We start from the raw sequence: 17,213 nt of genomic DNA on the forward strand, positions 1-17,213 counted from the left end.
GAGTCGTGTCCTCATCGACGTTGGTAGTATCCTCAATCTTCTCTATCAGGATACAGTGCGAAAAATGGGCATTAACCCATCAAGGATCAAGTCTACAAAGACCACCTTTAAAGGAGTCATTCCAGGCATAGAGGCCCGTTGTACCGGCTCTATCACATTAGAGGTTGTCTTCGGATCTCCGGACAAATTCCGAAGCGAGGAGTTAGTCTTCGATATCGTCCCATTCCGTAGCGGCTATCATGCACTGCTCGGACGAACTATGTATGCTCGATTCAACATAGTGCCACACTATGCTTATCTCAAGCTCAGGATGCCTGGCCCATGCGGCATAATAATAGTCAATGGCAATACGGAACGCTCTCTCTGTACAGAAGAGCACACAGCTGCCCTAGCACCAGAAGTACAAAGCGGCCTTCTCAAGAAGAACCTTCATTCGACTGCTGAGCCCTCGGACACCCTTAAGAGGGTCCGGACTACTCTGCAGTAGGAGAGCTCGGCTCGTCGGGAGCTCAACTAGAAATCCGGCCTCCGTGTCAGTCCCGATCAAGCGGTGGCCTGCGTGTCACGCATACATAACTACGCACTCAAAATTTCATGGGCATCGACGGAGGCATAGCTAGCTTGTGATCCACGCACGGCTCAACCGACATCAGATATACACATACTTTCACTTTTGCTTGTTTTATTTCAGGTTTTAATCCCACAGACCCATCAGGTGGTATGGTTATCGGTCCTCTTGAAGGATAAACACACCAAGATGGCGAGGAGCGCAGACATACGGGGACTTTTTAGGTGATTCCGTTAACGATAACTCTACATGTCTTCTAGGACCCACATGAAGCTCTTCCCTGGTTTCGACATCTTACATTGCCTGTTGCTTATTGCACTACTTGTATCAATGCACCTTGATGTACTAATTACATTACAGTGAAAACTATTTGTAGCTGGAGCTGTAGGACCCCAGCTTTTTACCTTTACATCTTTTTTGTTTTCTTTCTCTCGTTTCTTTATTTTTTTTCAGTTTCCCTATGGATAACCCCATCAGGTAGCACCCGTACACTTTAGTACGTTTTGATGTTTGCCAGGGGCTTTATAGCACCCCATATTACGGCAACAAAAGTCCGAACACTTCTTGTAAGTATAGTTCAGCACCTCGAATTTAAAATTATATGCATTGGCTCCGAATCATGTCTTCGGTCAATAGTTGTGTTGCCCGGCTCCTGTGCTTGCTATCCTACGTTCCGCTACATCGGCTAGGGTAGTAAAGGGAGAACTATTACGATTGTGCCCTGGTCTAAACCGGATGAGCACCTTAGAAGAGAAAGCCGAAAACTGACTGTCATGATGCGGCGAGAGCCAGTCAGCTCTTCGGAGGTCTCAAATCGTTGGAGATTTTTCCGCATTACGTGAAGGATCGGTACTTCCCGATCAGACGCTGACAGGACCCTGGTTCGTATACCAGGGGCTGCGCCTATGTCTTATTATAAAAATCCTATGCCTAAGTGAGGGTGTTCAAGCCATATAGTCTAGTTGCCTAGTTCGTTGCGCTAAACAACTCCTTCAAGGACCATATAATTGGATCAAGATTGTTTAGATACCATCCCGAACACCTCCGTACTACCTACATGAGGCAAGAAGCCGACGACTGGCCAACCCTCAGATTTCATACAACACGGCCGCACAGGAGGATACAATTAAAACATAATAAAAGTTATATTACACAGCGGCTTTGTTTTCATCATACAAGGAAAAATATGAATGTATTTATTCAAGAATAACATCCTTCCCACACTATGTTGCTACAAGTCGAGATCCCTCCAGGACATCCGCAAAATATCGCTCGGGTGTGCGGTGCTCCTTGCCCTCCGGCAGCCCCTGGGCCACCTCGACGGCATCCATCTTCGCCCACCACATCTTGCAACGAGTGAAGTCCATGCGGGCACCCTCGATGCAGACTGAACGCTTGACGATGTCTAGCCGCGAACAAGCCTCTACCACCCACTTCACGAGGCCAAAAATGACTGCTAGGTATAGGGCCATAGTCGGATTATTAAATCCTTCATGGCCAGTTCGGCCATCCTGTGCATCTCGACCAACTGTTTCAGTTGATCGGCAAAGGCCACCGGATGTTCTGGCACAACATAGTTCGACCAAAACAACTTCTCTGGAGAATCCCCTCCCCTGGCTCGGAAGAACTCCGCATCATTGGATACACTGCGCGGCAGATCCACAAAAGCCCCTGGGCAACTCCGAATCCGGGTTCGTAAAAGGTACTTCCTCTCCGCCTACTTTCTTTGCATGTTAAACGCCTTACCCGCTGTGATCTTCTTCGCCTGCTGGATCTCCTGGAGAGCATCCCAGGCCTCATTCCGTGCGGCCTCCGCTCTCTGACGAGCTTTGGTAAGTTTGGCCTCTCGAGCCGATGCCTCATGCTCCAAGGCTTCACACTTCTTCACCATATCCTGGAGCTCCTGTTGGACCTTGCCGACCCAGGCCTTGAGCTACTTATGGGCGGCTTGTTGTTGGACAGCCTTCCCCTCGGCTTCGGCCAGGGCCTTTCTCAGGGCCTCAACCTCGGTCGTCGCTTCTATACAAATCATGGCATTTTGGTCATCGCATATAGTTTTCTTCTTTTTGAATGTATAATAGGTTATTGCTTACCTTGCTTCTTCTCGAGCTGCCTCTTCACTTGGCTCAGCTCTCCCTCAGCCTCCGCTAGTTTCTGCTTCAGTCCGGAGACTTTGGCAGTATGCGAGGTCGCAGCCAGTAACGATGCCTGTATTTAAGAAAAAATTAGTTAGTTTCCTAGCATAGGAGATTGATCCTCTGTCCGGTTTTTTCTTTCCGAACACTGGACAGTGTCTCAAGGGCTACTGTCTACATTGGGATTCTCTCCTTTTGGCGTCACTTACCACAAAACCTATCATCAGGTTGTTGCAGGCCTCGGTTACTCCGCTCTTGGCGGACTGGACCCTTTCAATCACTGTGCCCATAAGGACACGGTGCTCATCCATAATGGAAGCGCCTCGCAGCGCTTCCAGCAGACTATCAGGTGCCCCTGGTTGGACAGGGGCCACCAGCGAAATAGGCATCCCCCTTCTTTTGAAGGAGGGTGTGTGCTGGATTCCGGAGCCGCCTCGGTCTCCAGAATGGAGTCCAGTTGAGGGCCGAATTGTATACGGCCCTACCCGCCAGTCTCCGGGGTAATTGATTCCCCTTGGTGTACGGCGATGGAGGTTTCGCCTTCGGGCGCCTCCTGAGCCTCTCCCCCGTCGGGAACAGTCCTTCGGGACAGCGCCTCCACATCATCCCTGGTCTTGGGGGAGTGTGCGGCTAGCAGTGAGTCGCTGGCCATCGCCTTGGAATCCAGCGAGCCTCCTGACTAGGATCGCGCAGGGCTATTGTGGGCTAGACTACAATAACATAACCAATCATCTCAATACAATGAGGAGGCGAAACTACATGGGCGGATAAGGTATTAGTACTTACGATGTGGCCCGAGGCTTAGCACGGCGGCGTCTCTCTGGACTGTCATCGACGTCCCATGTGGAGTTATCCGCGAGGGAGCCCTTCCCCCTGTTGGGCGCCTCCGCCTCCAGAGTTGCGGAGGCCGCCCTCTTCTTCCCCCCCATTAGGGGGAGAGTCGCTCTCCTCCTCCTCCTCATCCACGTCGTCTTCGGCGGTGGGGGAATGGGCCTTGTCTTCGGACGTCGCTTCTGAGGTACCCTTGCGGCGAGGGCCGCTACGGGCCCCCTTGGCCTTTCCTGTGGCCTTCTTCTGTGGTGCCTTATAAGGTGCCGGCTACAGCATCTTTGCTAAGTGTGGGATGACTGGCTCCTCGGGCAAGGGAGCCGGACACCGGATCTACATCGCCTTCTTCAACCAGTACTGAAAAGGCAATGGTAATGGAAGCTTAGATATCATCCTTGAAACAAGCAAGTAAGGTATGTGTTGAAAACAACATACCTCATTGGGAGGGTGATTTATGTCGTGACCCCGGTCCAAGCCAGTGGCCGGCGGTATCTCGTTGCCCTTGAAAAGCAACTTCCAGGCATCTTCGTGAGTCGTTTCGAAAAGCCTCACCAGGGTATGGTGTTTCTTCGGGTTGAAATCCCATAGAGGACAGCTTCGGCTCTGGCAGGGAAGGATTTGGTGCACCAACATCACTTGGATTATGTCGACAATCTTGGTGTCCTTATCGATCATACTTTGGATACGCGTTTGCAGTGCAATCAGCTGTCCAATGAACACCAGTTTGGGATCTTCTCGACCTACGAGGTGAGCCGCACGGGGGCGCCGGAGTTGAATTCGGCCGCCTGCACCCAGGTGGCATCACGGGGTTCAATGATGTAGAACCATAGCTTCTGCCATTCCTTGACAGATTCCACGAATGTGCCTTTTGGCCAAGAGACATTGGCGAGCTTGCTAACCATGGCGCCCCCGCACTCTGCGTGCTGTCCGTCCACCACCTTGGGCTTCACATTGAAGGTTTTGAGCCACATCCCAAAGTGGGGGTGGATGCGGAGGAAGGCCTCGCACACGATTATGAACACTGAGATACTGAGGAAGGAGCTCGGGGATAGATCGTGGAAGTCTATCCCGTAGTAGAACATTATCCCCTGGACGAAGGGGTGGAGTGGAAACCCTAGCCCGCGGAGGAAATGAGGGATGAACTACCCTCTCGTTGGGCTTCGGTGTGGGGATGATTTGTCCCTGGGCTGGAAGACGATGGGCGATTTCCTTCGCCAGGTACCCGGTCGCCCGAAGCTCGACGATGTCCTCCTCCTTAACAGAGGAGGCCATCCATTTGCCTTGACCTCCGGATCTGGACATGGTTGAGTGCTTTCTCGAGACAGGGAAATGAGAGCTTGGGCGTTGGAGCTCAAGAACAGAGAGGCAAGAAGAAAACATGGGAGAAGAAAGGGGAATCTTATCTCCTTATAAGGGCGGTGAATATCGAACACCCCCCCATTCGCCTTAAAATTCGCCTGCTCCCAAGGGCTGTGTAAACGGCGCGGTTGGGTTAACCACACCCGTATTGATGAGAATCCCGTAATAAGGGGACACGATCTCTGCTTTGACAAGATGTGCCAATGACAACCGCGTCTCGAAACGTGGGGCGAAAAGCGGTTCGAAATTATGACCGGACAGGCATGACGTCGCATTACTAAAGTTGTCAGAAGATTGGACTTGTGTGTTATTATATGCTCTCGGCGGTTGTGTGCGGTGTGTGTTACAGGTCCGGACACAATCAATTCGTCTGAAGACTACTCGGCAGTTCGGATTGAGGAACCCGCCTTGCAATGCCGAAGACATCACTACGCGCCGGCCTTGTCATTGAAGCCAGGTTCAGGGGCTACTGAGGGAGTCCTAGACTAAGGGGTCCTCGGGCGTCCGACCTATTATCTATGGGCCGGACTGATGGGCTATGAAGATACGAAGACCGAAGACTACACCTGTGTCCAGATGGGACTCTCCTAGGTGTGGAAGGCAGGCTTGGTGACGGAATATGTAGATTCCCTTCTTTGTAACCGACTCCGTGTAACCGTAGATCCCCCGGTGTCTATATAATCCGGAGGGTGTAGTCTGGAAAGGATATACTCAACACCTTAGTCATACATGCTAGACTTCTAGGGTTTAGCCATTACGATCTCATGGTAGATCAACTCTTGTAATACTCATATTCATCAATATCAATCAAGCAGGACGTAGGGTATTACCTCCATCAAGAGGGCCCGAACCTGGGTAAAACTTCGTGTCCCCTGTCTCCTGTTACCATCAACCTTAGATGCACAGTTAGGGACCCCCTACCCAAGATCCGCCAGTTTTGACACCGACATCCGCCGCAACAGATCCGCCTCACTGAAAGCACTATACAACGCACCCGCCGAAGCCTTTGTCCACTGCACTGGACCAGCTCCACGGACGCCATATTCAACTCCACCGGACCTTCTTTATCGATGCCACAGTCTCATCAGGTTATTTCGATCTGTACTCCTTTGGTTTTTTCTCTTTATCGTGCAACTGTTCACTTACCACAGATGAGCTTTCTTGTATGTCGACAGGCGCCGCAACCGTAGCACCAGAGCCGCTTCAGCGACGACGACAGCCGGCCCAAACTCAACCGCAACACGAGCACCGACGATCCTTAGCTATCAAGTATACCAACGATACCCATACGCCGCCGAGAATCAGGTACTATTATCCAACGGCCGGCGCCTACGTTCACTTTCTTAGCATAAGCAGCGCACCTTTGAATTTCTTCAGAGCATCATTCGGTTTTTCATGAGACGCGTTATTCTGATTGCACCTGTAGGGCCATACTTCTGGCAGTGAACATGTTACATTTGCTAAATTACATACCAATGCACATATACTTAATATGCTTTAGTTTTGTCCTAAGTATTACTGTACTTCCTAGATATCACTGCCTACTATTTTACTTCTTGCATGCTATATTTATGATAATGGTGTTGTTCTGATGCCACTTGTTGGTTCCATCAGACTACTTCATATTCTCTATGCTTAATTACACATCAGCAAACTAGCATGTGGTTTCGCTGTTTTTTGTTCGTTTTACCCTACATTTTTTGATGCTAGCTATTACATCACTGCTATGAGCCTCTGTTCATTAATTTTTTGTGTGTTCTTGATCTTCCCAAGTTGCATGACTAATTTGATGCTTCTATTAATTATGGAGCTGCCAACCCCAACAAGCAAAATATTTGTTCTTTTGTGGCTGGCACCTCGAACAAGCATAAAAATAGAGGGAAGTAGATATATTGTCGTGTATGCACACACCCTTCTTTCATTAGTTTAGATGAACCATTGGTGATCAATTCGAACTAGTGCATGCGATTAAAATTAATTTTACCTAAATAGAGGGTGCAGAATAAACTACAACAAGTAGATGCGCAACCACGGGACGCTGACGATATCTTCAAAGAACATTGCAACAGCAGCGAGGCTTCACAGCAACATATGGTAAGCCAGTGTGTTTTAGTACATGTGAAATGTAATGCATGTTGGCTGCTTTCTTGGCTTGTGCCCTCAACCTGTAATCCTATAGAATAACAAATAGTTCAGTTGTCTGCTTTGCTATATTGCTTGATTCGAATGCTTGTTTGTTACTTGTTACGCTATACCCGAGTTGGCCAATATGTCAGTAGTGCCTGCTGTACTATCGTAAAGAAATGCATGCCTAGTTCATTTGAGTCCTTAACATTTCCTCTGAACTTCATCACAAGACTGTCTTCGTAGTTTATATGAGGCCACACTGTTAAGTGCTTTCTCAGATTATTTCAACTGCTTAGATGCCTTGGCAACTTAAATATAGTGGTGGTACACTCCCTTTCAACTAGGGATGTCAACCGGGCCCCGTTTAATCTCGATTAATGTCCACTGGTGGTATGATAGTTCAAAAGAGTTTTTGTTTTTTGAGGAAAATGAACCAGGGAGCTAGCAAAAACTAACTAGATGGGACTGGCGGATGTCATTTATTTTCCACTTACATCCCTAGTTTCATCTTACCATTTTAATTTCTTTTCGGCTGATGCTGCTTCAAACCATTTAAATATAGCTTGCCATGCTCGGCAATAATTCGTATGTCAGTTACCATGTAAACTTACTGCCTGGATCATGCGATAACTATCTCTTACTTATGTCCAACGGAAACATTTCAGGATGCCATTCACACTAGGACACAATGTACAACCCCAGAATCTATTTGTGGAAGCAGTGCGCCATCCATGTTACCAGATGGTAGCAGTTCAGAGGCAACACCGCCGGAGAGCAGTATGAGCACAAATATTATAGTTCTTGAGGCTCTACTAGAGGCAGAAAGAGATGGTGTGGCTGCCATGAATGAGGTAATCTCGATCTTGAAGCTAGAAATTATGCAATTAGCTGCACGCATTATGCAAGCAACCCAAGAATTGGAGGAAGTAAGAATGTTGCATTTGAAGATGGAGGAGGTCCTCCTACTTCTGCTATCTAAAGCCCAGGGTAATCCCAGTTCTTCTTTAGATAGCAGTTGAAATTGTCATTAGATTATTGTACTTGCATGTTGTGTCATGTCTCTGAATGGATTATGTTGTAAGACCCCCTATGTTGTCCATGTGTTGTAATGGTCCGAATTTTTTAGGCGAGGTAATCCTCAGTACTTGTATGATTGACATAAGGTGAACTATTTTTCGTGTGAGCATATTGTATTGGATGAAATAAATATTTGACTCAAAGTGTATCCAACCTACTGAATTCTAAGACCACGACATTTCAAAATCATAATCATATATAAAGGTGGAACAAATCTTTGTTGTTGTTTTGAAGAAATAAATAACAAAACGTAGAATTATCTATGGATATTCGTAATCGAATAAAAATTGGATTTGGATTTAGTTGCCAGGGCCCAGGGCAAACGTGAATGCTAATTCTCCCAAGTTTTGAACGAAGTGGCTAAACACCCACTATCATTTGTGGGCTGCCCGAAGCAAGTGTTTGCGAGATGGAAATTACTGTCTACCCCTGACACTTGACATCCTTATCGACCGGATTTAAACTGCTGTCGATAGGGGTAGACTAGTAACTTCAATCAGACGTGACACGATGGCCTCTGAGCCCATTCAGACACGGTGGGCGCCATACGTGGGCGGCAAAACACATTTGATTCAAGCTCATCCAAAAGACATGTGTCTCTCCCTCCATTTCCCCATTCATCCATGGTGGGTGGCAAAACAAACTCTCCTCGTCCGAAATCGATGTAGGATAATATTTTAAATAGGGGCACATGTGTAACTTCCCTCAGATGTGACACCGCCACCCTACCTGTCAGCCCCGTTCATACACCGTGGGCGGCAAAACACCCTCTCCTCGCCCAAAATCGTTACCGACAAATATTTGGGAGATGCGAGATTACCGTCCTATCCACAACCGACGTGATGTCCGAAATTTTAAATGGGGGATAAGTTCATAACTTTCCCACATTTCAGACAAGCGTGTCCCAAAGTTTGAGATCCCCCTCCCCCTCCATTTCCCCATTCATACACCGTCGGCGCCATGACAAGCTCCCCACTGCAGCCAGCCTCCTCCATCCACCACCCCATCCTCCATCTTGCCGGAGCCGCTACCCCTACCCCGTCGTCCAGTGCAAGAGATGGACGTCTCTCATCCACGGCGCTAGACCAGGATCCTTTCATCGCGTCATCTCGCTTCATCGGCGCCGTCGTCCACTTTGCCGTTGCCACTCCTACGACCGCCTCGTCCACGGCAACAGGATTTATCCCCCAATCCGGCCGTCTTCCATCTAAAGTCTTCTTCCCCGCCGCCGACAGCCATCCACCCGCAACACCCTCAACGTATCAGCAGGGGCCTACACGGCGTCGCAATAGAGGTGGTACTCTTCCATATGTGCTTAAGTTATTGATCTCACCTGAAAAATAGATCTTAAATTGTTTACTGTACTTTTCTTGTCCGTACCAAATCGTAGTGGCTAGTTGAATGCAAACATTGGTTGCGGAGTAGCTTTGTCCGGTTTGCACCATAACATCCGCCATGTCACTGTCACTATACTCGTAAAGCTTATGTTTTCCCCCCTTTATATTCACTACCATCATCATAGGTGCTTCACTGCTTCGTGTCGTGCTAGCACTGCTCCTGAAGACCTCAACCCATCAAGCGAAACAACATGCCACTCATAATTCCAAAGCTTACGTGTTGAAGTACGAATCTGATATGATGCTCATATCTATTATATATAAAAGTACTTTACGGGCTAACCAGAAGAAAGGAATTATGGTAGAAATTACCACAAAAATTAGAAACATCTTGCCATTTATTTAATAGACTAAAAAATTACAGTCGTCCGTTCTAAGCAAATGAAAATTAATTACCCACCTTTGCCATTACATACTCTTGCCTAAAAAATCTCACGTCCATGCCCAAAAAATCTCACGTCCAAGCCCCTTCACGTTCCTAATTGAATATCAAACAATTTCATCTTTTCCCTAAAAAAACTCATGTCCATATCCCTTCATGTTCCTGCCTGAACAGGAATTAATCGTTTCCTAAAGAACACCTCACGTCCATATCATTTCCTGGGCGAAGACGCGTCGTCGCATTCGTTCCGTCGAAAGAAGTCACCAAGATGTTCCGCCGATCCAGATCGCTCCGATGGTAGCCAGCCAAAGCAAGATCGCTCCGCCGATCGAGATCAAGCCAAGACGTTTCGTCGATCAAGATCGATCTGATGGTAGGCGGCCAAAGCAAGATCGCTTCCTCGATCAAGATCGATCCGATCGTAGCCAGCCAAAGCAAGATCGCGTACCTATGCCTACACATGTGCACGTGTACGTGATGCACCTATATAAATTCAATCAAGTAGTCGGCATGCTTGTACGTCTGGTGAATTGATCTAGCAGGTTTAAAAACTGACAACATATCAGCGTCATCAGCCATGGAGACATCCAGCATGCACACGGCCAACTGATGGAGCTAAGGCAACCTGTAGGTACATATGCCTGCATTGCTACAATGTTTCATCCCTACGTTCTTCATCCTTCTGGTCTTGAATCAATGGATGCAAAGAAAATAAGGACGACAAGCAGATATGGCTAGAATCCTCTTAGGTCTTGAATCAATGGATGCAAAGAAAATAAGAACGACAAGCATATATGACTTGAAGGCACAGGCCGACCCCTCCAAGGTGGCTCACACAAGACAGGCAGCATGAGCAATAGCCAAAGCCAAAGCCAAGGTAGGTACTTGATCAATTCTCTCAGACCATCCAGGCCTACCCTATACATTGCATGCACGGCCGTTTTTTTTTGCTCTTCAAATCTTTTTTGTTACCATAATTGTTCTATTCATCAATTATTAACAAACACACATAGAATTTGATATTCGATGCCAAAATATATATAAGCATCATCAAATTGATTCTTTTGTCACATGCATCATACATGAAAGGAGAATATGCAATATTGTTTCCTAGCCATTAGTGTCCGTGAACATCTCAGCCAATAGAATTGTACCTAAAGATGTTGATTATTGTGCCTTTATTAACCAAACTTTAAAATAGCTATTTTCCAGTCAACATTCACGATTTTCCCATAAGCATCTTCTAATCCCTTTGCACCTGCACAAATCTTAGTACTCAGAATAGATAATTTTTAGTATCTACTACATAGGAATAGTAATTTCACAGTCACCTGACAAATATCAAAATTATAATTGACCACTTTGGCTCAAGGTCTCCATGATGACATGGAGAAAACAAGCAGTGTTCGCTTGTGACACAATAAGCACTATTTTCTTGATCTTAAACATTGGTGATTGTCTCCTCCTTTCTATTATCTACGACCTAATCCTTACCTTTGGGTTCTCCCCTACTCTATTCATTAGTAAGTGGCTAATGAATTTCAAATATCTTGACTGTCTACTTATGAACGACATTATATAGGCAGATAAACTTCTATAAAAACTGCATATATAATTAAAATGCATCTCACTTTGTGGTAACATGTGAACTGCTAGGAACCAACAGTGTTAAACCTTTTGGACTGAGGGTAAAGCATTCTGCATGTTGTTCTGCCCGTCTCATTGTCAAAGTACACACCATGCACATATACAATTGAAGGGAAGAATAAATTAGGTCCTGCAACTGATAAACCATAGTCCACAGAACACCATCAAGCAACCTTGGCTAAACTCTGAAACTCCTCTCCTCCTAACGACATCTCCCTGAAAGACTTGACAAACAAGTCCTTTAGTTTTTCCTCTATAAATTCGAGAGAATTTCACTACAAATGAAGTTTTGGACCAGATCGGTTCTAAAAATTTGGAGAGGATCGAACTATTACCCTCTGTTATTCCAAGGCCTTCTACGGGGCGTAGAAACAATGGGCCTTATATGGGCCGTAGACACAATGGGCCTTCTACGGGCCGTATCATCAATGGGCCTTCTACGGGCCGTATCATCAATGGGCCTTATACGGGCCGTATGATGGTTGGCCAAACATGGGCCAATAACAGACCACATTATGGTCGTAAATGGGCTAGAGTTGAAATCGTCCGTTCATGGGCCGACCATAACGGGCCATTGTTAATCGGCCGTATTTGATGACGCTATGAAAATTGCCCAACGTATTCACGGGCCGACTGTAACCACGTGCTGAATTTGGCCCACAAGCAGAAAATGACAGTAAAAGGCCAAAAGTAAATGAATGCTGGAAATGAGCCCAAGAATAAATGGGCCGTTAATGGGTATAAATTGATACACTGTTCATTACGGGCCAGTTTTACCACGGGCCGTTAATGGACCGAGGGTTACTAAGGGCCTCATATGGGCCAAAAGACATCATGGGACATACATGGGCCCGAAGTTAAAACGGCCTTGAATTATATTGGACGGCCCAGATGACGCTATTGGGCCAAATTCAGATAGGTCGTAAACGGGCCCTGGGTTAGCAGGCTGTAAATGGGCTATATGCGAACAAGCCATTAACAGGCTTGCCGTGGGCCGGCCTGCCACTTTTTGACCAAGTCAAACGGGCCAGCCTTTTCATAGGAATGGGCCTCTGTTCGGCCGTGCCACATGTCGACGTATCATAGGCGCCTTCAGTCCAATGAGTGGATGACATCTGTCCCAATGGTGATCTAACACGTGTTTCCTCCAGCCAATAATGATTTTACACATGGAGAATCCCCATTGGTCGGGGCTGTTAGCGGGTTATCAGATCCAAAACCGGACCCGATAGCTTAACGGCGTTCCATTACGGTGGATGCCACATGTCGGTCACCCTTGACGAAAGCACTTCCGTGACGCGCAATTTATCGTCTTGGAAGTGGACACTTCCTAGATGATAATTTTGGTAATGTCATGTAACACTTCTATGACAGCACATGTATGACTATCTTGATTCTGTCATAAAATTGTCATGGATGAACATGCACGACAGAAAACGTGACCTACTGTGACCAACACGTATCATCACGGAACTGTATTTTTTTGTAGTGCATACATATGTTTGGCCCACATGAAAGCAATGGCGATTGTCCTCTGGCAGTCACTCACGCGGTTATCGGCGGTATTGATGCTTCCCATCTATGAGCCCGCTTGGTCCATCATTTGATGACACCGAGAGAGGTTAATTTGACTTATGAGGGGATTATTTTTTGTTTGTATTATGGTATATAGGTCATGCTCTGAGATTACATAATATAGTTTGAGCGCATGCATGTGTAAGCACGAATCCCTCCCACCATATCGAAATGGGGGTGGGGGTGGGGGGGGGGATACAGCACACCACACATCATGAACTGATCTTGCTTTGTGTGGGGACTGTACAATTTTCGACGCAGACGCCACAACAATGTTGTGCATGGTATTCAAACATGTATGCATCAACTCCATATACATACATACATACATACATACATACATACATACATACATACATACATACATACATACATACATACAAGCAACCGATTTATTCTGCTAATATTAGGAGAATAACTATTCTCATAACACTTCCGCACTGCACGCTCAACAGAAGCACACTGCATCTTTTGTACGATGAGCACTGCAATGCTTCACGGGAGAACTGCTTCATTTTTTGGCAGTCCGCCCGTGAGTTCTATGTGGAATCGTGTGTTGCAGGATGATTTAAATTGTTTATGGATCACATTTGACCTTTATTCTTTCTAATTTACAGGAAAAGCGACTAAAATCTTTGCAAATCGAGCGATTTGGCGAACGAGTTTCTCTGTTCGTTCTTGTTCGTGTCGGATGCAACTTTTTCGTGCTCGGATGTTGTTTGTTAGTAGGAATTCTTTGATTGTGTTCATTTTAATTGGTCCGTTTACTCTACAATTTGTCTAATTTTTAGGAGCTACTTCTCAATTTGTTCGAAATCGATTGTCTGTGCGTGTGAGCTTCGTCCGCTCCTTTGTTCTTTTTGTTTTTCTGGATTTTGTGCACTGATGCGTTTTGAATCTTGTAATTAGTTTCTCTTTTTGGTTTGAATTCACTGTATTGCGCCTCTAATGTTTGTATTTTTGGTGTGCCTTATTAAAGAATATCGCATGCTGTTCATCCCACTGGCCGTCGGTTTGATGTGTTGTTTTCTGGGTAATTTTTAAAATTTGAGTGGTTGCGCAATGTTTTGGCCAATTATCGAACTCCGAGTGGAATTGGCACCTCTGTTAGTCTCCTACATGTCTGGACCTGTACTGCTTTGATTTGATTGTTGCAGTTCTGGCATATGTTTGTAGTGTACTGCATTTTTTTAAGTAGTGGACTTCAATGTAACTGTATTATAGTGGGCATGACAGCTTATGAGATAATTCTTTTTCTCAAACTGCATTCTGTGTTTCAGATAACTGCATAGTATGCGCTTTCGTACTACATTAGCATAATAGTTATGCTACTATTTCTGCTATTTATGTCAATTCTTCTGAACTCCATACCATGAGAATTCTGTTGAACAGCATAGGTTAAATACAAAGTTTGCGACCATTGGCATTGCATTGTTATTGTTCAGAGTACTGCATTTTGTTATATAAGGACCATACTATGTGTATTAGAGAACTGCATTTTTGTCAGCAGCAACTGTCTAAAAAGGGTGATAAAATGATGAAGATGTGGCTGCATACTTCAAATAGGCACCGTTCAAGCCTTCTGATGGACATAATTTTAAAAGCATACAACATAAACAAAGCATTAGAATATGCCACAGATGGCTTGCTTTATCCTAGACAAACTACAACGCAAATATTGTAAACTTCAGGGAGTCTTCTTGTTTGTAGAAAAACACCATGGACACTTCTTCAGCCTCAAAGCCATTCTGGGAGACGAAATCTTTCCAGCATGTAGTTATGTTGATGTAGTCTTCAGAGTCAATGTGGTAGTCAACTTGCATGTCTGCATACCCATTCTTGTGTTGTGTCTCCAAAGTAACCTTCCCTGAACTTAGAGCAAGAAACCTTATTGTGGACGACAATTTTTGTATTTTGGAATGCATGGAAAAATATATTTTTAAGAAAACATAAAATTTTATAACCAAACTCCATACCAAATGTTGACTTAAATATGTACATATATATGACTTATTTTCAAGAAAGAAATTGCAATGCATGAACAAACTTATATACTGAATTGACCTCTAGTTTTAGTATAATATATATTATACTGTAACATGTTTGCACTGGAAGGTCATTTGCAGTGTACTTCACTAGCATGATAAGAGAACTGCAACACGGATCTAATGGACCTCTTTTTTGTTCGTGTGTTGGGGTTCTGATCTAACTAGTGTTCTATACCTGGTGTGGTACTGGAGAAAAGTAGGTAGAACTATCTAGTCTTAATAGATGACAAATTCGAACAACAACACATATCTTTTTGTATTTATTGATACTACTAAGAAAATTTATGGAAATATACATTTAGATGTGGAGTTGCAGCCTATTTTGTGTCAAAAATTGTGAGGCGAAAACCATACCCAACTTTCCTACAGGTCCGCGGATGTGAGGTGATGAAGAAATGGTGCCCGAAACCCCCTGTTGGGTATCATCAGGCACCCGAGCTTGCTACGCCACTCGGTGTCAGTGAGCTCTAGACCATCTGCATACACGCATGTGTCCGCAACCAGCGCCATCCTTACCAAGCACCTGCACGAACAGTCCATGGCTGGTTCAGTGGAATTTTAGAGAACAGTTGGGGATGGGAGGAACCCTAGATCTACGATTTGAATAAAAAGAGGAATGGGGGGAGGAGTCGTGTGAGTCCGTAGAACGAGTGGATATGTTTTATGCAACCAATTGAGCAAGGGAAGTAATAAATGTTTTGGTTGGTGTTAGGTGGTGGATTGATCCCGATTTAATCTACGCGAATGCATTTGAGAGGCAACAACACTTCTTACTTGAATCTAGCGAACTGCATTGTCGTATTACAATGAACTGTAGAATGCGTGGATTGTGTTTTTTTTATTTTTCTATTTATTGTTTCTATTTTTATGGGGCCGCGGTATTTCGTGGTATGTGGGAATGTTTTTTCTATTTTCAGCGGCCTCTCTTTTGCGTGTTGGGTCTGTGTTAGGGGAGTGAAAATGCATTCGACCCAAGTAGGCCTGTCAGCACAGCTGGTTCCCGGTGCATTGTGTGTGCGCGGTAACGTTTAGTCCTACGTACCTCACCCGACATGTTTATAAGCCCTGGTGAGGCAGCGGTATCAAACGCCTCTAGTTACTTATTTTGGCGCTTATACATGGCGCTCGCTGCTCTATCCTATCTGACCTATGGGACCATGTGTGCCCGGCTCCATGCATTGATAACCCACAATTATAGGGGATCGCAACAGTTTTCGAGGGTAGAGTATTCAACCCAAATTTATTCATTCGACACAAGGGGAGCCAAAGAATATTCTCAAGTATTAGCAGCTGAGTTGTCAATTAAACCACACCTGGAAACTTAGTATCTGCAGCAAAGTGTTTAGTAGCAAAGTAATATGATAGTGATGGTAACGCTAACAAAAGAGTAATGAAAGCAAAGTAATGTTTTCGGTATTTTGTAGTGATTGTAACAATAGCAACGGGAAAGTAAATAAGCGTAAACCAGTATATGGAAAGCTCGTAGGCATCGAATCAGTGATGGATAATTATGCCGGATGCGGTTCATCATGTAAGAGTCATAACATAGGGTGACACAGAACTAGCTCCAATTCGTTAATGTAATGTAGGCATGTATTCCGAATATAGTCATACGTGCTTATGGAAAAGAACTTGCATGACATCATTTGTCCTACCCTCCCATGGCAGCGGGGTCCTAATGGAAACTAAGGGATATTAAGGCCTCCTTTTAATAGAGAACTGGAACAAAGCATTAGCACATAGTGAATACATGAACTCCTCAAACTACGGTCATCACCGGTAAGTATCCCGATTATTGTCACTTCGGGGTTAACGGATCATAACACATAATAGGTGACTATAGACTTGCAAGATAGGATCAAGAACTCTCATATATTGATGAAAACATAATAGGTTCAGATCTGAAATCATGGCACTCAGGCCCTAGTGACAAGCATTAAGCATAGCAAAGTGGATACTAAGGATCAAACCCTAACAAAACTAACTCGATTACATGATAATTGTGAAACCCTAACAAAACTAGCTCGATTACATGATAATTGTCATCCAACCCATCACCGTCCAGCAAGC

Source organism: Triticum dicoccoides, chromosome 2A, assembly GCF_002162155.2.
Source record: "Triticum dicoccoides isolate Atlit2015 ecotype Zavitan chromosome 2A, WEW_v2.0, whole genome shotgun sequence".
NCBI classification, from domain to species: domain Eukaryota; kingdom Viridiplantae; phylum Streptophyta; class Magnoliopsida; order Poales; family Poaceae; genus Triticum; species Triticum dicoccoides.